This window comes from Simochromis diagramma, unplaced genomic scaffold (genome assembly GCF_900408965.1).
Source record: "Simochromis diagramma unplaced genomic scaffold, fSimDia1.1 OVJJ01000337.1, whole genome shotgun sequence".
Lineage (NCBI taxonomy): Eukaryota > Metazoa > Chordata > Actinopteri > Cichliformes > Cichlidae > Simochromis > Simochromis diagramma.
In genome coordinates this window covers 1,680,891-1,704,067 of record NW_024386982.1, presented here as the reverse complement: position 1 = coordinate 1,704,067, position 23,177 = coordinate 1,680,891, and the positions used below count along the sequence as shown (strand labels likewise).

At 39.5% G+C, this 23,177-nt stretch overlaps 1 protein-coding gene across 2 annotated transcripts in view; it reads left to right on the top strand.

Moving 5' to 3' along the window:
- Positions 1 to 10,235: 10,235 nt before the first annotated feature.
- The window catches only part of brinp2 (bone morphogenetic protein/retinoic acid inducible neural-specific 2), a 270,389-nt gene continuing 257,447 nt past the window's right edge, over positions 10,236 to 23,177 (top strand). Inside the window, exon 1 of one of the 2 annotated variants that reach the window (XM_040039544.1) lies at positions 10,236 to 11,085. The gene's annotated coding sequence lies outside the window, so the exon portion shown is untranslated. The remainder of the gene's footprint in view (positions 11,086 to 23,177) is intronic. The other variant, XM_040039543.1, reaches the window with a different exon arrangement.

Below are 23,177 nucleotides of genomic sequence, written 5' to 3'. Positions count from 1 at the left end.
GTTCACTTAACAAAAATGAATCACAAAGCACTCAGTGGATGGGCTGTGTCACACGGCAAGTCATATTAAACAAGATCCAATCAAAATTTTCCAAATGGCACCATCACCAGAAACACAATGGAGAAGTCCAAGGACTTGTCATTTTAGCAATCTGATCACCAGCAGCTGTTCCTCTAAAACCTGTCTTTAGTTTTCAGCCACTTGTTGCCACTTGGTCTGACTGTGGCCATTTTTAAACTCTCCATTTTGAGCTCAAGTATACATTTGTGAAGTTTGGTGACTTTATCTTCTACAGTTATATTGGTAGATTTTGCTACTGAAGCATCAGCAAAGGGATTCACATTCAAGTGCAAACACAAAGTTCCCAAATCCTGACTGTAAAAATGAAAAAGCTTATCTGATTTAAATTTGTCCTTGAGAAGTGCTTTTTAGTTGGGTTTTTTTTGGGTTTTTTGGATCCACAGAGCTCCACAGAACTGCTCTTTTAACTTGAGCACTGAATGTGCCAAAGGTGAATAAATATCCTATTGTTATGGAAATAAAATCAATATTTTGCGTGCCAACAAATGTCACAGTTCAAGTGCTTGCAAATGTCCCAACATCTTACAAAGCTTTGACAGCTTAACCCTGAGAAACTGTGCGGTGCAGGTAAACTCAACAAAAATGAAGCACAAGCACATTAGATGTGCTGTATGACACATCAAACCATATCATTTAAAGAGATAATCCCATTAAGATTCTTGAAATGGTGATCACGGGACAATGGGTATCAACTGGATAAACTGACCCTGGGTTTTTCAATTCAACTAGGAGTGTGTTCACATGAAAGAGATGCTGCTAGCAGGTAAATGGAAGAACACATAATGCAGACTGAAAACATTATAGCTGCTGTGGAAATTAGACAAATTTTCAGAGTAAGAGTGTGTGAGAGAGGAAAAAACCTGTACAGTATTAAAAGTGCTGCACTGTTCCAAAAACAGTAATGTCAAAGTATCTTACTATATATTTTACAGCTTTGTACTGTCTTTCTAGACTATCATTAAATTTACATAAGTAGACGGTGATTTTACATGTCAAAGGTAAAATAACATAACATCACTGTAAATATAGTAAAACACAATTTACTTGTTTTTTAAATATATGTTTTTGTACATATGCATATTTAGATTGTAAAAATACATTCAGAAATGTATCATCATTTCACAAATATTTGTCTGTTATGTGAGAGAATGATCTGTTAAATTCAAATGTAATACTATGGAAAAATATATAAAATGATTGAAAATTAATGAGAATAATCAATAATTAAAGGAGTATTTGAATTATAATTGTGCTGAAAACGTCATGTCATCTAGGTCTGATTCAATAATTCAGAGGTAACACGTGAAAATATAATTAATAGGAATAAAAACGAAAAAAAAACCATATAAAACATTGCACGGCCACACTGTGCTAATTATATATTTAAAAAAATTAATGTAGAGGTAGGAATTGCAATTAATATAAATCTCAAAGTATTCACAACATTCCTGAACAGAAATAGGCCTCTGCACCTGGGGTGAGGGTGTGGCCATGAAAACAATGTGACATGCCATTGGATGTTGGGACACATGACGCTAAGCATCGGCCAATGAATGTGAACTAACAACCACAAGCTTGCAGGTATGGCTGCACTGTAGGAAAAAATCCTAATATGAAAGTATTTTACTGCATTTTACAGTTTTGTTCTGTTCTTCTAGAATATCGTCAAAGTTACGTAAATAGACTGATTTCACATTTCAAATGTAAATTAACGTTAAATCACTGTAATGTAATAAAACATAATTGTCATGATTATTAAATGTATCTGTCTGTACATATGCATATTTGGATTGTTAAAATACATTCACAAATGTATCATGATTTCACAAATATCTGTCCGTTATTTGAAAGATTGAACTGATGAATTCAAATGTAATGCTATGGAAAAGTATATAACATGATTCCTATAAGCTTGTGTTACATCACATAAGTATTATTATCACTGCTATTTAGGCAGTTCGCCTTGTGATCAGAAGGTTGCCAGTTCGAGCCCCGGCTCGGACGCTCTCGGTATTGTGTCCGTGGTCAAGACTCTTGACCTGCCACCTACTGGTGATGACCAGAGGGGCCGATGTTGCGATATGGCAGCCTCGCCTCTGTCAGTCTGTCCCAGGGCGTGCAATCCATTATTATTTAAACCAACTGTTAACTGTATATTTCTGTACATTTACGTATTATGATTCATATTGCCACATTCATTGACCTTGTTTATAGGTAATTTCATTGTTTAATCACATTAACATGTTCCTAATTTAATGTCTAAAAGCACTTGGAAAAGGCAGAATCCCATGTAAAATTAGTGCAACAAACTGTATTGTCATTACTGGAAATAACCGTATTTTCATGTGAAAGTTATTTTCTGTTATTTTCTGGTAGTATTTTGGTGCCCAGCTGCTGGAATATTACAGTTCTTTTTAAGATGTTTTTTTTAACGGTGTGTATAAACGTGTCTGCTATAAACACTTTCGGTAGTAAGGCTGGAAAAGTGCTACTATATTAATAAAGTTGAGCCTATTGGAAGCCAGCAAAACTGGCAGGAGAGTCAGTTGAGATGCCAGTCGTGTAAGTTAGCAGACTTATCAGCAGCACAACTTTATCACTGAGACACAGGAGAATCTGAGAAATTACAAGTGTTATTCTGGTAGATGAGACAGTTTTGTTCTTAATCTTTCAGCACATGCCCGGTGGTGTCTAACAGTATCAGAGCAGGTAAAGAACAGAATTCAAACATATGCTTAGGCTACATGCAGAGATCTTCCAGTCTGAGTCTGTTTTCCAGAGAATCAATTGGTCAGTAGGAGGTGATGTCATGCCTGCTGATCTCTTCACATATATTACCTGGTCTGGAGTAGGTTAGGTGTGCACACAAGTTACCACTGTGATGTGTCCTGGTGAAAAATGAACATTCAGCTCTTAACCCAGGAATAATCTGAATAAGCCAAGTTTCTGGTTTTTATTAGGGCCCAGCAGAAGCTGAGAACTGAACCCAAATGTTGACTTTGGGGGGCTCTCTCCCTTCTTGAGTCTTGTTCTGCTTTAGATCTGTTCCTGCTGAATGTGAGTTCTTCTTTCTCACTGTTGCCAAATACATGAACTATTAGGGTCTTACAACATAAAGCAACACGAGATACTATATGTAACACTTTCTAATGCGGCCCGCAATTAAGGGTGAAATTCCCCTGTATAAAACGGAATTTCAATGCATTTTATTTAAAATTACAATGCAATTATATTTACCTACAAATACTTTTTTTTTTTTGTCTGTCCCATTTGGTTCTTTAGCCGTCAGAATTGTTGTCTGAAGAACAACAAGGAGGTCCAATGGATTTACTTTCCCAAATGGATCATCACGGCCTTGCCGTATTGGTCCATTTGATCGACCTTTGTTGTTATTATTTATTTTATTTTCAGCTGTTACAGATGGGACAGACATGACTGAGGGATAGGAAAGGGAGAAAGAAAGATGAAGGAAAAGAAAAACAGAAGGGAAGAGGGATGTTGTGCCGGGGGAGTCTGCCAGGCGACATCTCTTCGATGACGGTGTCTCAATTTTGGCCGGGGAAGATGCACTCTGAGCCTTCTTCATTACTAAATCTTGGAAGCATCGGTCGATGTAATCTTGGAGAGCGTCTAAACTCTCCCCGTTGTCCTCCAGGGTGTTAGAGATGATTGGACAGATGTTGTTAGTTATATGACAATTGATGAGTTTATTTGGCAATACTGAAACTTAAAGAAACTTTGTTAAATTCTACGCTACCATTCGCTTTTTTTTGCCAAATCTCCGGCGTCTGACGTCACCTACAACATGGGTCGCTTACCTTTTCCCGTCACTTCCGTCACTTACCTCTCCCTCCTACAAATACTTAAAGATAGGCACACTAGAATAAGGGGGTAAAAAGTCAGATTTATACAGGAAACAGCAGAATAATTAGACTGTAAGTAAAATTTAAGTAGTGTGGAAATAATTTTAAGTAATCTTGTAAAAAAAAAAAAATCAAAATAATTACCAAGAAGTTGATATGATGCCTATGTTTAATACATAAAATTTGATAAATAATTATTCCTGTATATAGGAGCAAATTGATGGCTACAGTGAAAACCTACGCTAAAGCAGCTTGCAACCTTGAGTATCTGCATTTGTATTATTGATGTAAACTTTGACTGAACTCAGTCTTTGGCTCAATGCTCAGAGCAATCTCGCTCTTTTAACGCATGCTGTCAAACACACACACAATGACAGGCAGGAACATACACACAGTCAACAAGGTAGCAGACAACAACAGGATCGCCTGTTACCTTGAGTTGAGCATTCATTACATACAAAATGACTTGGGCCTTGTCTAGTGGAGACATTGTTTTCACCAAAGCGACAGGCCATTGTTCACCCACTTTGTAAACCCTGTTCTGTTACAAAGAAAGGGGGCGCAAGATTGAGAGTGTGGCTCAGTGAATAACACTATATTGTATAGAAATGTGAGAAATATAGTTTTATTATTGCATGTCTGTGTCTGTTTTACTATTTCAAAGTTTTCACTGGTGATACTTAACGGCCCGCAGGTCCAGACTGCAAAGGTGACTTCACGGGTGTTTGCAATCAAAGCCTCAGGGTGAAACAATCATTTGCCCGAGGCTCAAAGATTCACTGAACTCTTTACATTTCAAAAGAGCTGGCTTTCTGACTCTGTGCAAACAAAATTGCTTTACATTTTCTCCTTATCATTTCCTTTGATGTCAGCACTTTGTTGCATTATGTATTTATGCAAGTGTCTGATGTGAATATCATGGGATAGATGTAGTAAAACCAAAAATCACACCTTATTGGCAAAAGTTGCCAAAAACAACACAGTGAATTTCAACTCGGATTGTGTTTCTAGGGTTGCAACTGTGGGATATTTTTCTTGTTTCGTTGAAAATCTTCCGAACAGCAAAACACATTCCAGAGAACAGAAGAAGAATCCAAAAGAAGAAGAATCTAAAATAAAGTGAAAAGCCATTGTAACTAGCACCAGGCAGTGAAATAACAAGAATGACTATTTAAATATTTATATTTGACTCGAGGATCATTGTGTCATATTAGACATAAACAGAATCATAAATGAAAAACTGCAAAACAAACAGAAAACAGTAGTGTATATTTTAGAGACTGTCTTGAAGAAGAACAGTCTAGAATCTAATGATTGTACGTCCCTGTCAACTACTCAGATTGTAGATTACTGCCGTGCCTGTCCTGAGAGGATGCTGAGGTGAAGGAAACATCAGAGATGCTTTGCAAGAACCAGAAACTGATGAAACAAGTGAATGTAGTGACCTTCTCATGACGGTCTGGTGGAAAGGTGGTCAGTTCTGCCTCATAACCTGCATGCCTTGCCTGAGTGGAGCGGCAAAGACAAAGTTAGTCTTGATGTGCAGAAGGTTCCTCCCGTGAGCTCTCCTTATCTATAACTTTAGATAGTTTCTGCAGTGAACTTCTTTTTGTAGTTCTTTGAGTTCCAAGCCGATCATAGAGCAGGAACACAAAACAGGGAAGGCTGACTTAGAGTTTGCATATCTAAAAGAAAAACTGAGGTTATTATGCCGTCATATTTGTGGCAAAACAGATGGCAGTAGCGGTCTACTCAATTCTAAAATAAAATAGGATCAGGAAAACATTTGCCATTTTTATACGTTTTAGAAATCTAAACAACTTTAAATTCTTCTTGTGTGACAAAGCCATTATTTGAAACTGCATGTCCCTGAAATTGTTGTAATGTACTTGCATAAAACAACACAGATGGTAGGAAGCTACTGCTGAAACACAACCATAAACCACTTCTTCTGAGGAGGGTTTGTGTGCCTGGCTTCCTTATGTGCTTTTTGTAGATGTGAAAACCCACAAAGTCAAAGAGATCTCTGAAATAGTTTATGTCTGACCGTGTTGTCAAAGTTGAAATCTTTATATATTGATTGGTGAGTGTCAAAAATAGCTTCTCTTGGTCTTCAGCCTCTATCAGTCTTTGCAGACATTCTAAGATTTTGCCATAAAAAATGCATTTATCTACATCTCACATTTATTTGTGTTTAAATTTAGCTTGGCTTTGGTAAAAGAAGGGCATTTTTTAGATTCTTGACTGTGCGTTCAAGATGTATTAACACACACGAACATCCTTTAGCTGTGATTATTATTTAATACATGAAAAATGTCCCTTCTGTCCACTATTTAACATTACAGCCCACAGGAACAGGAACATAGCAAAAAGCTGAGCTGCTGTGCTCAAGTCTTGTACTTTTTAAGTCTTGAAGACAAAATAAATCCATCCTGTGGTTTCCAGTGAGCTGCTGTCATCTTCTTGCTTCTCTCCCATCACGGTCTTCTGTTCCAGACGACTCTGTTTTAATCCCTCACTTGTTTCGAGAGAGGGGGAGGAATGGAGGTATGACAAAAGCAGGAATGAGCGATCCCACACTAAAAAGCCTGATGAGGAGGCATAAACAAAGCGCACTTAGCTTTCACAGTGACACGAAACATAAATGCTTTCACGCCAACAAAGCTCATTCTGCCAATAAAATATTCTCATACAGCTGACAGTGACAAAGACCCTGTGTGGGCAAAAACTGAGGTGAGAGCTGCAGATTTGAAATTCTGTTATTGATAAGCAGAACACCACAATATTTCACTTTCCACTGAATATTTACTGTTTATATACTTTACTGTGTGGCTTTTGTAAGATGGTGCTTGCATTAATGGAACTTGTTCGAAAGCACTATGCTGAAGAGAGTACAAGATTCAACAGAAAACCAGAGAGTAACGTTTTGTTGACCCAGTAGACTCTAGTTATTTTTGACATGTTGTAGAAATGACAAAAGTATAATTAATAACCTGTAGACCAACGGCCTTCTATTTAGTTATCCCAATGACATGAATGTATCCATGCTGGTCTGCTGAAATGGTTTTCTGGTGAACTTGACTTGGCTAAAATGAAAAGAAAAAAAAAAACAGAACAAAAACAAAACAAACAAACAGCAACAACAGAAAACATATATATATGTATATATATATATATATATATATATATATATATGTTTATATAGCACTTTTCTACTCTATCGGAGCTTTACATAACTTGCACATTCACTTTTTTCTACGGTGTTCTTAAGTGCTTCCTATCTGACATTCACACTCTGATGGATTCACAACATTGCGTTCACATATAGAATATCTACCAGTTACCATTCATCTATTAAGATTCTGATATCCCTCCATCCTTACTGGACTTAAAAAAAATTACTTAATTAATAAATTTTTTATAGTGGACATTTTTTAAAATCCCCATGAATGCCATTCAAAACAACAGAAAACGATGAACCTCACTCACTCATTCTGTGCAGGGGCTTAAAATGAAAACTCACTTTGTGCTAAAGCTAGCCAGCAAACACTCCAGGAGCTGTTTTAATGGGGCACAGAGTTAAATCAGAGAGTAGCAGAAAGACATGAAATCTTAATCGACCTGCGAACTGAAAGAACAGAAAGAAAAGTCGGTCATCAGAACTTTATCGGCTTTGTTACCTCCGTTTGGTCTAAGCAACTCCACAGCTCGTTACTGTATTTCCCACAATATCTGTTGCTACTGTAATGACCGCTATGAAAGTACTGCTTACCACTATGTCAGATCTTTACAGTGGCAGCTTAGAAGTTTTTAAATTTTCAATAAATAAAGAAAAAAGTAGTGATGGGAGAGAATGCAGGAGAGGAGGAACACCTGGCTCCAGCAGGAAGACCATCATGACTTAACCTACCCTCTGAGGTCTAACTCTAACCCCTAATCTGAACCTTGTTCTGTTAGAATGTATGATTTCTGACTTTCAAGACTTGTTCTTGTAGGTCGTTGCAATAGGTGGACAAAAAATAGACATTCCAACTGATGCATATCAAAAAGTTTTTATTGTCATCAAAATGTAGGGTTGTGGCTACTGAATTTAGGTCGACTCACAAGACTGTAAAGCAATATTACCAATCTTTTAATACAGGAGCTGACGCGCCATAAGAATTTGTTCTTCTGCCTCAAAATCATTTTTATATTTCACACTTTGAAACTTTGAAACCACACGTGACACACCCAGTCCTAAGACTCTCGAAACCTGATGAGCAACTTGAAGTAGCTGCAGTCACGTCGATTCTTTGATTTGAGAAAATCTTGGAGATTTGTTGATGTGAGCCTTAAAATAGCTGTAAATAGGTACCTGCTACTCCAGTGAAGATGTTCCCCAGGTGCTTTTCTAAATAAAATGCTGCCTAGCTTGCAGTGAGCATCTCACTCCTGTATGGCAGCAAGTGATGAATGCTTCATGTGGCTCCAAGTTAACTAAGTTCATTTTGAAACACTCCCTGGAGCGTTGCCATCAATCAAAGCCTCTCCCAGGAGCTGTCAAGCAACTTTGCCTGCCTTATTCTGCTACCATGTGCGGTTGCGCCACAACAATATCCAGCCCACCCCATTTGCTTCCATTTCAGGCAGCTCAGGCACTTACTTAGTTCCCTACTTTTGCCTCTGGGCTGGATATTTAACATGCAAGACAGCCTCCAGCCTCCTTTTAACCCAAGAATGGCTTTTGGCATAGGCCAAAGAGAACAACACCTACTCCAAAGTGCCACCAACGGGAGTGGCGCCAAAGAGAAGAAAAAAGATTTCCTCATTGCTGATAATTTTACCCTTAAAAGTCTGCCATTTTCATCCAGTGTGCCCATAAACAGGTATAACCAGTACTCGAGCCACAGCCAACAGATGAACCTGAGAGGAGTCTACAGATAGACTGTAAGGAGACGCTCAGCAGGGGGAAGGCGATTGTTGTATAAGCTGAGTGCATCTTTTTAATCTTATCAGCTAAAAAAATTATCTGTATTGATAAAAAAAAACAAAAAACGACCAGCACATGGGATAGGAAATCCTGAACCAAACATGTGCTGTCCACATATCCTGGCACTAGGAAGCCCTGAAAATATTTCTGCCTGTGGTGTAGTGGGAGTAGCAGACTAGCTGATATGGAACGAGGCTGATTTTAGGGGAATCTGTTATTTTTAAGCTTTTCCACGGTAGTTGCTCACAGCATTGAGCAACTATCGTGTATGCAGTGATGTTCTCAGTGTTCCCTGCCAATATTAGAACATGAGCATCACTGAAACAAACTCGTACATCGATAATGTAGACCCTGAAGTCTAGATGATGAAGTAAATCACACAAATCCAGATGTTTTGTCATTGGCCTCCAACTTAATAATCGTGCTGCTCATTTGTTCCAAAAAAAACAAAAAAACAACCCACATCAGCCTTCATCAAACCACATGTTGAAGTGTTTCCAATTTAAACTGGTAACAAATGCCATGTTAGAGGTAGTGATAGTTGCACAAACACATACATTTCAACCAAGTGACTGCAGTTTTCCAGCTGTTTACTTTTATTTTCACCTAAAAATTTTTTAGTCTTAAGTTACCTTTAGGTTCCATGCTTAAGTCCTACATTTCAGGTTTGTTGTCTGAAGTCAGAAACAAAATGGTTTTCTTGCACATGTACCAAAACCGGTTCCCTTGTACACAAAGGACCGGGCCTGCTGTAGCCACCAATTCATCATAGACTCATCAAGGAAGCTACTTAGCTTTCAGCCACCATATTTTTTTTTTAAAAAAAGAAGTAGACAGACAGTCAGAAGTGTGTATGCTTAGCATTGGTGGATGCTGTCAGTATGTGTTCCATTCTGCTGGGAGTCAAATATGGCTAAAGCACTGCCAGTGACTTAGTGGGTAAAAGAAATGAACTAAAGAAGAAAAAGAGGAGGGACGCATTTTCACGTTCATTAGCCGGCCTGTCCCTCTGGGCTCAAACACAGAGCTCAGTGCATGAACTGCCCTCCCCGATGAACCCATCCATCCACACATAGCACACAAACTGCATTATCCTCATTTCCTGGGACACTCTCCTTCCCCTTTTACCCTTCTTGCATCCTACTTCTCCCATTTTCATCTCCGTCGTAGTTTATCTAATGCCACCTCTCTCCACCCTGTCTTCTTTCCTGTCCCTTTCTCCCCCCTTTTCTTAGAACACATCATCGCAGCCTTCCTCACCATCCCCGTCTTCGGTCTCTCCGCTTTCCAGCCAATGGCTGCTGAGAGGGGCGTGGTTAAATAGAAAGCGGATGGACGGAGCTTGTTGGGGGAAAAGGGAGAGGGAGACACAGAGGAGAGCGCCGATGAATAGAGACGCTTTCCTTAGCTTCCTGGAGAAGCAACGCCAGGCTTGACACTGAGTGATGATTGTCACGCAGAGAGAGTCGGAATAATAACGCGGAATCAAATCCACAGAGAGAGGGGAGGAGGGGGCTCAGTCTGTGGATACCTGCGCGTCTCCACTCCGGCCGCAGGTGCGCTACGGTCCCTCTAAAGGGAGTTTGATCTGTGAGAGGCAAGTGCGAGAAGAACCAGTCCTGCAGGGATTATTTTTCATTTTCTCGCCAAGTGTCAGTTTTATTTATTTATTTAATTTATTCTTGTAGTTAAACTGAAAGAAAACTTTCTCTCCCCTTTGCGCCACCTGCAGTCATAGTTCAACTCCAGGTCTGACTCCAGCTTCATTCTGAGCTTTGTAAGTCTGTGGGCTGTTCTTTCAGACCTTTCCTGAGCTCGGATTACACTGGACAGCACCTCCAGTCTGAAAGGAGAATTCCTCAAAACTCCCAAGTTAACGAGAATCGGGAGTCCTTTCCAGTCCAGTCTTTGCTTTAAAACGAGCTGATGAAGAGAACAATGTCTGGATTATTGCAGCCGCTGTTCAACCTGCCCCGGGAAAGAGGGGAGGAGTGAGGAAAGCAGTAAAAGAAGGGAGGAGGAAGAGGTGAAGAAGGGGGGAAGTCGGCGGCGTTTAGCTGCCGTCCACTAGTTCTTTAACGCCTTTGCTGCCCGGGTTCTCCACTCTCTTTTTACGAGATACACGAACAAACATCAAGAGACGCGCGGGGAGGACCTGCGTTCACACCCTGGGTGAGTTTGTGTGTGTGTGTGTGTGTGTGTGTGTGTGTGTGTGTGTGTGTGTGTGTGTGTGTGTGTGTGTGTGTGTGTGTACACTGGGGGAATCAAATGTGGGGAATAGTAGAGGATCGCTGTTCTGCGTGTTCGTGCCAGGTGCGTTTTTACGCACAGCTCACTCCGGGTTGATACGCACAAGTCAATGTGGGTCCAGGAGGATTAGTGACGCATGATCGATAAGAGATGTGAGAAAAATGAAGAGGTTGCAATTCAGGTGAATGTGACAGGACGCTTGTTTTGCCCGTTTAAGCAACTTTACGCCCAGAAAAAATGCGTAAATAAATACTGGCGCTCACACGTGGGTCTTTATTTGTCATTTTCCCCTAATACATTGCGCATGTTCCCAATAAAAATGTGCGCAATTGTGTTCCGCTTCAACCCGCAGAGTCTACATTCTCGTCACGCTTGGGAAACGCGTGTCTTTGACAGCTTATGACAGCTAAATTGTAGTGTATGTATAACAACCTCACAATCGTGTGTGTGAGTGTGCGGACAGAAAAAAAAATCTCGCTGTTCTAACTAGTGAGCACCTTCCTGCCTGCCTCTCTCCTCCCAGTGTGTCTTTCTCTGCCTCCGCGTGTGTGTGTGCGCGCGAGATTGTTGCTCCATCAGTCACCCTGAATGCCTGCCACGCACCGTACAATTTCTCACAAATTCGCTCAACCATGTAAGCACATTTACCTGTCAGCTACTTTGTCGAGACTACTGTAAGTAAGAAATCCTCAGAGAAGACGAGGTGCTGCCTCGGCAGCTGTGTGCTCTATATATATATATATATATATATATATATATATATATATATATATATATGTATGTGTGTGTGTGTGTATGCATGTATGTGTTTATATATATTTATATATTCCTTTCCCTCCGTAATGGGGTCCAGTCAAACAAATAATGGGGGAGGAAGAAGAAGTGAAAAAGGGAAAAGGTGAAAACCCAACTCTGGGAGCGGGACACTTGCTCACCGAAAGAGATCAGTTTTCCATCGTTAAATAATGCACCATTCAATCAGGGCACACACCCACACGCTCACACTCGTTCACCTGGAGGGAGGACAGCTCTTCCCGTTTCCCCTGCCTGCCTTTAAACAGCAGTGACGCGCTGACGAACGCTCGCTGGAAGAGCCTGCAGATGAAAGGGTGAGTGCAGGACACAGCGGGCGCATAATGGCGTGTTTTGTAAAAAAGAGCGTGAGCGTGAGCGCAGAGCCGTCCTAACTTCACAAAGTGAGAAGTGATATTGAACGCTCCGACCAGCGATGGGTGCGGGCGAAGTGGCCGTTTGAGAGAGTTGACACACGCACCAAACTGCAGCCATTTCTTATCGATATTGTTATGCTTTTGGGCTCCGATTCAATTAGTGCAGTACAGTAGATACCAATGTATGATTGAAATCAATAACACAACATTAAAACAATCACCATGAACTTCAGAGATTTTCCTGAGAGAGACCGAAAAGGAACCACTGAATTCTAGTTGAGGTGAATAATTTGCCATTTTTATCCTTTCTTGTGTCCAAATCCTCCATTTCCCATAATGCAACCAATTTGCAAGCCTTCTTTGCTGTTTGAGCTCCATATTTGTCAAACTTTGAGCACTCGGTCTGGAACACAGCCTTTATCAAAACTACGTTATAGAACATCATGGTAACAAAGAAATGCAGAAAGTATTTGTATTTAATGTATTTGAACCCGACAGTAATATTGTCACTATGATTTCACTGAAGTTGATACTGTCCAGATAATATTGAACAGTATAATCTGGAAAAACAAAACAAAACAAGAGCCTTATCTCCACAATGGAGTTCACTCCAGCTGCTAGAAATTGTAACTAGAGCACCATATACACTCCTAAATATAGTCCCCAACAATTGCAGGCACATGTCCTGGTGTTGAGTAAGGAAATGACTCTTTTAATATTAGATCTGTGTGCTGCCATATGAATGTCACGGTGTCCTGAAGCTGAAAAGATTACACTGATATACAAATGCATTGGTGATTTAGATATTTTTATGGACACAATGAAGTCAAAGTGGTAGTACCTTTTAAATGTATACATACAATTTTTAGATTTTCACCCAGAAATGACATATTAGGGGTAATTTTTGGGTTCAGCATCTTGTCTGAGCATGGTTTTGCTTGCATACTAAAGGAGCCAGGAATTAAAACACAACCTTAAGATTGGTGGACAGCCTGCTATCCTGCCTGAGTCGTAGCTGCCATATAATATGATGAACTCTGCACAAGACAGAGTAGACGATTATGGTATACCTCGAGAGTGCAGGATAAATATTGCAATTGCAAGGTGATTGGCTGCATCGCAATACCACAACCTTTCTCTCACAAAAGCATCCATATAAAGAATTCCATCCATCAATCAATCCTTCCATTTATTTTTTCCAGTTATCCAATTCAGGGTCGCAGGGGGGCTGGAGCCTATCCCAGCTGTCCTAGGGCGAGTGGCAGGGTTCATGCTGGATAGAGGAGAGGAAGGTACATAATGAGATGTTTATCAAAACGGTTTATCAAAAAAATATATTAAATAGAGATTATTAAGGAATTAGATGCAGAAAGTTTCCCACTAAAGTATTTAATTTTTCTCCTTTTTAGCCTTTCTGCCATCTCAGGAGAAATGACTGTCCGAGTGCTCACATTAAGTCCGTGTGCATGTTTATTAAATCACTGCCTAAAGCCTTGCATTCGATCGCACATTTCACTGCTTCAGATGTGTAGAAGGGAGCTTGGTTTCACTTGTATTCTAATGCAGTGCTGTTGCTGTTTGTTTCTTTGGCTGAGAATCATACAGCCTCCGTAGGTGGAATGAAACCTGTGATTCATCAGATACCCTAGTGCATGCAGGCTTAAATGGAAAAAAAACCCACCTTAATGCATTCTATCATTGTGGTAATATTCCAGTAGCAATATAAAATAGCAAAAACAAACAACTTTGCACTGTGTTTAGGACCTTGAAGAATCCTTTTAAAAGGCTCCTGCTGGTCCCCACTTAAGAACCAGTGCACCCATGCAGGAGTACATCGCTCTGTAAAAAAGTTTATGTGCTTACAATAATAATTTGTTGATATAAATTGGCTCCCACAACATCTTTCAGACCTTATGAGACCTTATACCAGATTAATTGAACATTTGGTATCATCCATGTCTGTAGATGTCTGCTTTTGGTGGTGCTCAGTTGTTCCACAGTCACTGACAAGAGATGGAACACCTCCTACTGCACTGACCCCCTTTCCATAAGGGAAATCAGCTTGGCTGATGTTATTAGGTCCTATTGTTTCCACGGATTTCTCCTTACATTTTTTATTTACAGTATCACTTAGCCTGATCTCAGTCACGCTCATTAGCCTTCATCAGGACACCTAATTAATGCATTGGGCTCACTTTTGTGCCATTTCTTAAAGTGGAGCTTTAGTGTTACGATTGGAACCCAAACCAGGACCTCTCCTTAAAGCAGCAGCTGAAAACAAATTGGAACTAACTGCGAAAACAAAGCTTTCACTGGGGAAGTGAACAATGATATCCACGTCGTTTGCGTATCTCTGAAACACCAGTGGATTATTTCAGGATACTCCATCTGTGACCTTTCTTCTGCTTCATAAGTGACGTAAACGTCCGAGCTAAATCTAATGTCGCCTTTATTGTGAGTTGCTTTTCAGAAAAATGCATCTGCTAAATGCATGTATATAAATGTAAATGTCTGCACTCAGCCTGCGTGCTTTTCTAGTGCATATGATACAGCTGTGTCCTTCAAACTGCAAGGACATGTGGAGTTATTGAGAATTCTTTTCAATGATTGATACATAATAGCTCTCTTTCAGATTTGCACCCTGTCTCACCTGGATGCACTGTGAGCTTTTCTTTTCAACACAAGCCATATATGTGTTTTTTTAAATGCCCGAGTCAGACTGTGGAAGCATCTGAAAATAAAGTTATTCATAAATACACAAAGGTGCCTTTTTCTATAGGCTCTATTTGCTGTGCTTAGACCAGCCCAGTGCATTTTATACAGTCATGGTTGAGAAAATACCAAATTTCTCCTCCACTAATGAACCAGTGGACATGAAACACTGGATAATTCCATTTCACTGTATTTTTTAGTGTGACTGAAACAATTAGCCAGTTTATCGGGTAGTTAATTGACTGCAAACTAATGGACTTTTCGATAATTAGTTAAATCAATCAATATTTTGGAAAATACACCCATCTACTCTTGTGGCACGATGAGAAGTTCTTAGTACAGACTAGAGAGTGTTAGTGTTGCTTAGCACCCAGTCAATAGTGTATTAAGCTTTGTGCATAATTATTTACTTACTTGCTTTGGACAAAGCCAGGCTAGCTGTTTGTTTCCAGCCTTTGTGCCAAGTTAAAATAATTTACTGTAGCCTTCAGTCTTCTTATTTCAAAACAAGAAAGTAAAAATCACATTTCCTAAAATATCAAACCTTTGCTCTTCCAAGCTCAAAATGATGTTTTTTTCTTTGCAGTATGGAAGTTATGATGATGGCTTATTATTTAAAAGTGACATCATGACTTTAATGTGTTATATATAACACATTGAGTATATAATACTAATAAAATAATGTAGGTGTAAAAACAAGAATATTACTGAGATAAAATCTTGCAAGTTAAAGTTGACTTAATAGTATGGTCTTATTTGACTGTTAATTTATATATCTAATATAATAGTATATCTCAAAATTGATCTGAGACCACTCTAACAAAGAGTAATTAATTAATTTTTTCTAAACCTGAATGCTAAAAATAGACTGTTTCCACCATGTCAAATATGATCATTTGTACGTACTCTTTCCCTGTGCACTATAATGTCATTATGTTTGTAATTAAGTTCATGGAAATTAAAGTTAAAGCTTTTATGTTGAATTTCATGGGGGAAGTTTTGAATAAGAGAACTGTGAATTTAAGAGCAAATTTACTTTTAAATCAGTGTTAGTGTTATATGGCTATTACCAAAGAATACTTTACTTTAGAAGTCATTATTATATCTGCAAATCCAATGCAGATGTAAGTGGTAAAGAGTTAAAGCTGCACAAGTCTAGTATTCATCTTACCAGAGCCTTCCTTTTTCATTTAACCTATGATTTCATCTTTTAATTAAATCTTAAAGTTTGTCACTGTAGAAATTGCAGGATCACATCCAGGTATACCTAGCTTAAACCAGGAGCACCTATTAGCCTTGCAGCAACAAAAAAAAAAAAAGAAAGAAAGAAAAAGAAAATAAAAAAATAATAATTCTGCCTTCATGATGGTTATGGTTCATGAAGTTCTTTCACAGAGGTCTAAAGTGAACATTTTCTCTAGTGCATGTATAACATATACTTCAAAGCCAATCTTTTGTGAACCATAGAGGAACGCAATTTGGAATTATTGATTGACCCACATGATGTTTGTCTGTGCTGTGTATGTCTGAACTGTGAAAAATCTTTTAAGCAATGATCTCAAGCTGCACAGAAGCGTGCTGCATGGGGCACATCAAGTAATTGATTATTGATTGATGGACGTACAATATCATTTTAGATCTGTGCACCAATCTGCTTGTTGCATTGTTGCCAGTGTGAGAGAACTGATGTGAATCCACATCCCTGGGAGATTCAGTATAGACTAAAGCAGCAGGCTGTATCTTCTCTTGGATGCATTGTGATTCACCCTGCTGTAGGTTCAAACACCTGCATTGACTGAGCTGGTCAAATTGAGACTTTCAATTACAGTCATGAAATGAAAGAAAATCGAATCATTTCATGAAACAAATTAACTGTCTAATAATTCCGTGAATTAATTAACCTGTCTGCTGATGAAAGGAAGCCAAGTTAACTGTTATATAGCCATTATGTCAGCTTGATTAAGCACATCATATTACAAAGACTTTGTACGAAGCTTCAAAATAAGAAGCCAGCAAATAAAGTAACACTGAGTTGTGCTTTGTGCTCTCTAAGATGTACAGTCTTTACATTTCACTAAAAGTTGTAATGTTTAAATCATCCTGGTTGTACACAAGAGATGATTCTAGAGAGATCCCAGTTTGTTTTTGTACTTTTATGTTGCTCCATAGGATAGTTGGACTCTGCCCACACTATTGTATAACAACTCTTACTAACTTGTAGACTATTTCAGATGCGGTCTGTGTGAGGAGTCGCTGTTGTACTGTCTTTCTCTTACATAACTGAAAGTTAGATTTTTGTGCAGTATGCGAGCACTTCCATAGCAAAGGAGATGTATCTACAGAGCAGCTATCCCAGCCTCTGATATCAGGTTTTCTACAACGTCCCTTTGCAAAGTTCAACTTGTCCTTCATTTTAAAGCCGAGCTATAAGCAACATAAACGAGTGCCTTGCCTTTGATGTGATTGGCTGGAAACTGCACTTGTGCTTGGAACTGTAAACTCTGCAGAACTCTTGGGTGAAATTACTGCAGGTAAAGTGAAACAACGGATCCACACTTCAGTTCAACAATGCATAACATCACTCCATTCAGAGTGAATGGGAGTGCCGAGAGCACCAAAGCGTCAAGTTGTATGTGAGAGTGTAGCTGTAGGAGGTGGCCACTTGTATCAGAGAACATCATTTACTAGTCCAATAGTGAGATATGGACAAAAATAAAGAAACCCCCCAACTCAACAGTAAGTAGCTGGATTAAAACTGTACATGTGCTTTTTTTTTCTTCCATAGGAGTGACCTGTTAATTAGTGCTGCCTGCAGCCAAAATACTGAGCTCCCTGAACCTTTTATCCAAGACTCCGATTTTTCTTTATCTTGCTTGTTTTTGTGGCCGTCTTTAGAAACTGCACCTCTAGGGGGAAAAAGAAGATGAAACAAAATCCCCCAACACCAGCAGCAACCACCACCACTGCTCCAATCTGTGGCACTGACACGCCTCCAGTGGCAAAAGATGTGTCTGGCTTTAGTGGCTTGTTTAAGGCAAGACAGTGGAGTGTCGGGGTGCAGGGAAGGGGAGACATGAAAGGCAGTTAAACTCCCTCTTTGTCGGTCCCTCTGCCCCCTTGCCTCTCTTTCTACATCAAAGTGCCCGTCTCTTTATAAGGAGAAGCCACATGCATCCCACTGCAGCTACAGTAGGAGGGGATGTGGAGAATCTGCCTGAGTGAGCATTGTAGATGCTCCATTGTTTCCCATATGTACATTAATCCTGAGCCAGGCTCTAACGTGGACCGTAACAATCCAAAGCGTTGCTGACATTTCAATCTACACAGGGGGTGGGTGAGAGTCAGGGGGCATTTGTGTGCATGTTGTGCGTGTGGGTGGGGCGTGTCTAATACTCTTTTTACCGCTCTGTAGAAAAAAAAAGAAAAAAGAAACTGAGCTTTCCTTTTTGTTTAATCCATGGAGGATTTTTTTATAAGCCGCTTCCAAATATTCTTATGGACTAAGCTGTTGAGTTGTGTAGAAAAATGTCTGTCTCATTAATGAGTTTTTCTTTGCAAAATCAGTTGAGGGATTGGACTGTCATTCCCAAAAGGCTTGAGGAAATTGTTTTTTTCAGACATGTGTTTCAGGAAGGTTAAGAACAAAATGTGTGTGAAAATGGCCACTTTCTTATCACGGCTCTGTCAGCGAACGAAATGGCTAAAGTGAGCAACTAAACAGAAAGAGGAAATGCCTAGAGGACACTTGGATTTGTTGATCGTCTCAAAGTATGCCACTCCTTACCCAAGAGATGCTTTTACATTTGAAAAATAAATGCACATGCATTTTTCCTCGTCTTTCCCACTTTCCTGTGTCCTCCTTTTAACTCGTCGTTTCAAGTGCCCCACATTTGAATGCAGTCCAGATTAATAGTTTAATACATTTTTCATGTATTAAGCCATAGCTTGAGCCACATGTTGGCATATTGAATATAGGGCTGGGTATCGTCACTGATTTCTAGAATCGATTCGATTCCGATTCACAAGGTCCCGAATCGATTCGATCCACGATTCGATTCGATTCGATTCTATTTGAATCTGGGAAATTTTGCCTCAGACAGTCAGAAATATTAGAATTCAGATCAGTACATTAACATATTTTTGTATCTATAAAAAGGAAGCTGACACTCGCAAGACTTTATCAAAGGTGTGAGCATCACAGCAGAGGCCTTTGTGTCAAAGTAGCTGAAGATAAAACACAGAAAAACATGAAGGTGATTTTCCTGTTCTGGGATTTTATAAAAATATTCTGCAGTACATCAAAAACGAAAGAAAACCATTAATCAACATATGAACATTACCTCTGAAGTTACAGCAGTTTTATTACAGACACAGCGTTTTGCGTTTTGCATAATTTTGAAAAGTTTAAATTTGTTCAGAAGTCTATTGAACGGCAGAAATTAGGTTTTCTTTTCGGAAGTAAGTAAAAGGGAAAAAACAGCGGCCGACAGCGCTGTAAACAACGGTAGACTTGTGATAGCAAGCAAGCGAATAATGCAGAAAACAGATTTTTAGACGGGAAACTGTTGTTGAAGTACAGAGAGAGAGAGAGAGAGAGACAGAGAGAGAGCTGTGCATCGCGGTGGAAGCAAAACAGCAAAAGTCAGAGTGAATTCATGACGATGTTTATGTGAAGCGTAGTTTGGATCTTCTTTTGCTGCTGGTTCAGTCAATATTGTTTTGAGAGAGATCAAACTAACAGCTTTAGAATCAGCGCAAAAATGGCGTAAACACAAAGCGCGGACCCGCCGAAACATCAGAATCAGCGAGCTGTCGGCTTTCAGCCCCGACCGTGTCCCTGCCGTCGGGTGAGAAAGGCGACGTCTCACTGATTCTGATCCGTCGGCGGGTCCGCGCTTTGTGTTTACGTCTTTGTGCAGAATCCGTGTACCTGCTCTCATTTACTGTTTTAAATGTTTGGTGGTTGTCGAAACTGAGATTCTGGCATTTCAGGCAAAATAAATTTATATTAAAAAATCGATTCAGGATTTTAATGAATCGATATCACGTTATCCAAGCCAGAATCGATTTTAATCGATGAATCGATTATCAAAACCCACCCCTAATTGAATAGTGTATGTTTGGTTTGGAGGATGTTTCGCATCATTGTGACAGAAGTTTTACTGGACCTACAGAACTCTTACCATCCATACCTGTATGGTATAATTTGAGAATCCACACTTAAACAGGGCTTGAAGCCGTAGTATTCCTAAAACACTGCTCATTACCTCATCTAATAATGTTTGAATATGTCTTTTGTCCTTGTAATATTTGTCTTTGACTTAGCTTTGATTTGCTGAAGCAGAATGAGATCTTTGGAAAAATAAATCACAACCTTGATTGCATCTGCGCTGCTACTCTGATGTTTGTCTTTTTGTCAAGATGATGGCATTTTGCATATGAAGCCGTTGTTCAAGAGATACAAACGTAGAGGAAATAAGAAATTTTATTCTCTGAAGAAGAAAAAAAGCTGCACTCCTCACAGGTGAGCTAAATTGAACCACAGCATAAAACGCTTTTCTGTCTCAAATACGTCTTCAGCACTTTGTGATTGCATTTACTCTTGGCTGTTTTGATATCAGAAAGCCTTTTAATCTACCCAAACCCCATGAAGTGTAAGTTACATATCTGTCACGCACAATGATTCTTACAAACCCAGACTTTAATGCTTGGTGGACAATTCGTGATTTAGTTACTTGTGTAGAGTCTGCTTCGAGCAGACCAGCTTGCAAGGCTTGTTACCCGACCATATGTGAGGCCGAAAGTGTTTAGCTGTTCCAATTGACCGCACTTGAACACGGGGGTATGCAGCCGGCTGTCACAGAGTGTGTGAAAAGCAAAATCTCACACTTTCAGACAGTCTTTCTTCATATTTACTCTTGTTTATTCACTGAAGTCATTTTCAGTTTGATAAATTGTTGAATACCAACCCAAATTCCAGTATCATAAATGAGATGGTGCTTCAGATGCTACGTCACAGCCCAGTTTGTTACCTGAAAAACTAAGAAACTACCGTTGGAACTGATATATTCCAACAACACAGATGTGGTCAGGTACGAATAATCAGATGACTGTGATCCTCACCAGTGTTGACCGAGAGTATGTGAAACCACGGTGATGTGGCCCTTGTCAAAGTAGCTTGGGTTTTTACACAAACTCATTGCATTAAATATGAGAACTGAATGTTGCTGAATGAATGTTAACAACAAATGAGTCCCAGATATTTATAAGTGGCCTTTTTTATGACGTAACGAGGGGTCAAAATCCATCATCTCGTCAGCCCTTACTTCTCAAATTATTTTGTGAAAAAAAGATTTTGCTTTTGTCTTTATGATGAAACCCTTCCCTGCTCAGTTCTCCTTTTCATCGCAAAGTAAATTGCTGTTGCTGCAATGCAGAAAACTCATCACTTTCAGTGAGTCACAGGGTTTTCTTTTCTTTTGGAGAACTGACATACATTAACATGCATCCATGTTTACTAAAGCAAAACCCCCCCAAATGGATTGCATTTCTACTTTCCTCTATCTTTTAGCAATAGAAACTAGTACATTTGCATAAAAATGTAGTGCATTCTTGCCATAAATTCATGTATAAATGATGCAGAGTGTAAAACTTGTCACCCAGGTCCCTGTCAAACGCTAGAAGTAGGAACATTAAGGAACAGTAAACTCTCTCAGCACTAAAGCAGTACAATATTTATAAGCCATCCAGCAGCACAACATCTGAGGACTTGCATGAGGAGCTTTTTCTCTCACCTTTTCCTTATCTCCTTTGGCTCCTCTCTGCTTCCCAACAATGATCAGGAAAGACATTTAGCAGCGAGAAATACAATGATTATAGGTTGGGCCATTGATCCGCGTATTGAGCTATATCCTCCTGATTCATTGGTTCTGACAACCAAACTCTCTCCATTGATTTTTACTGTTGCTGTTAAAGGACTTTTAATCCTACCACCACCTCCTGCTCTCTCACTCTCTCTACACTACACACACACACACACACACACACACACACACACACACACACACACACTACCTGCGGTACGCCAAACAGGTTATGCTGCTGAAATGTACCAGTTGTACTTTCCTGACCCACTTTATTGGCATTCGTGTGCTCAGTGCTTGTGTAAGCATTCACTCAAGGCTCTACAGGATGAAGTTTTGATAGTATGAGGAGCAAAACGAGCTAGAGGAAGTCAGAGTGTGGTCACACTACTTTATATTCATGGTGTTTTACATCATGCATGGAGTGCAGTGAATTTTCCAACCATGCAAAGGAAAAAAAATCAAACAGCATGACTTCACCTTGTCTCTTACATCAGTAAGTTACTCCTTTGCCCCCGGAATACATTTTACAGCCAAACATCGGCTGTATTCCCTTGCTTCAAAGTGGAATGAAGTCGTATGATCAGGCGTGCTTATTAAAAACCTATCACTGCTACATCAGCCCAAGACTCTGCCAAGAACATCTGGGAAGAGGTGATAATAGCTTCCTCATCCATTTAGGCATGTCCCTGCCCGACCCCAGTGGAAGCATGTGTCACTGTGATTACATATGTGAGGAGCTGTTGTGCAGGGATGTGGAACCTGTGGCATCATAGGAAACCAGATCCTATACTCCCTGCGGCTTCAGATATCAGCCTACACGAGGTGATCATAAGCAAACACAAGTTTGTGCCATTTTTGCCTTTTGTATCTTGCTGGTTTAGTGTATTTGGGCTATTTCACATCAAACGTGACCAGCTGGTAGACCCACTTTACACAACGTAACAATCACTAAACAGCAGACGGGAGACAAGTGTGGTTACGAATTTATGAATTTGCAGGAATATTTAGCAGTGTCTGCTTTTCTTTCCTGGATATGATAAGGACAAAACTGGAAATAAGGTAAGAGACTAATTAATGCACTTCTGTCAGCTGACCACAAGTGCAACTTTGCATTTGGTCACTCATTCAAATCATTCGCTTGCTCAGAATTACAGAACCATTAGGACTCATATATAATAAGCTTAAAAGCTTTTTTTTAATGTAACTGTGAATTGGTTAAAAAAAATATGCAATAGTTTCTTGAGTTATTCTTTTTCCATTATTGATG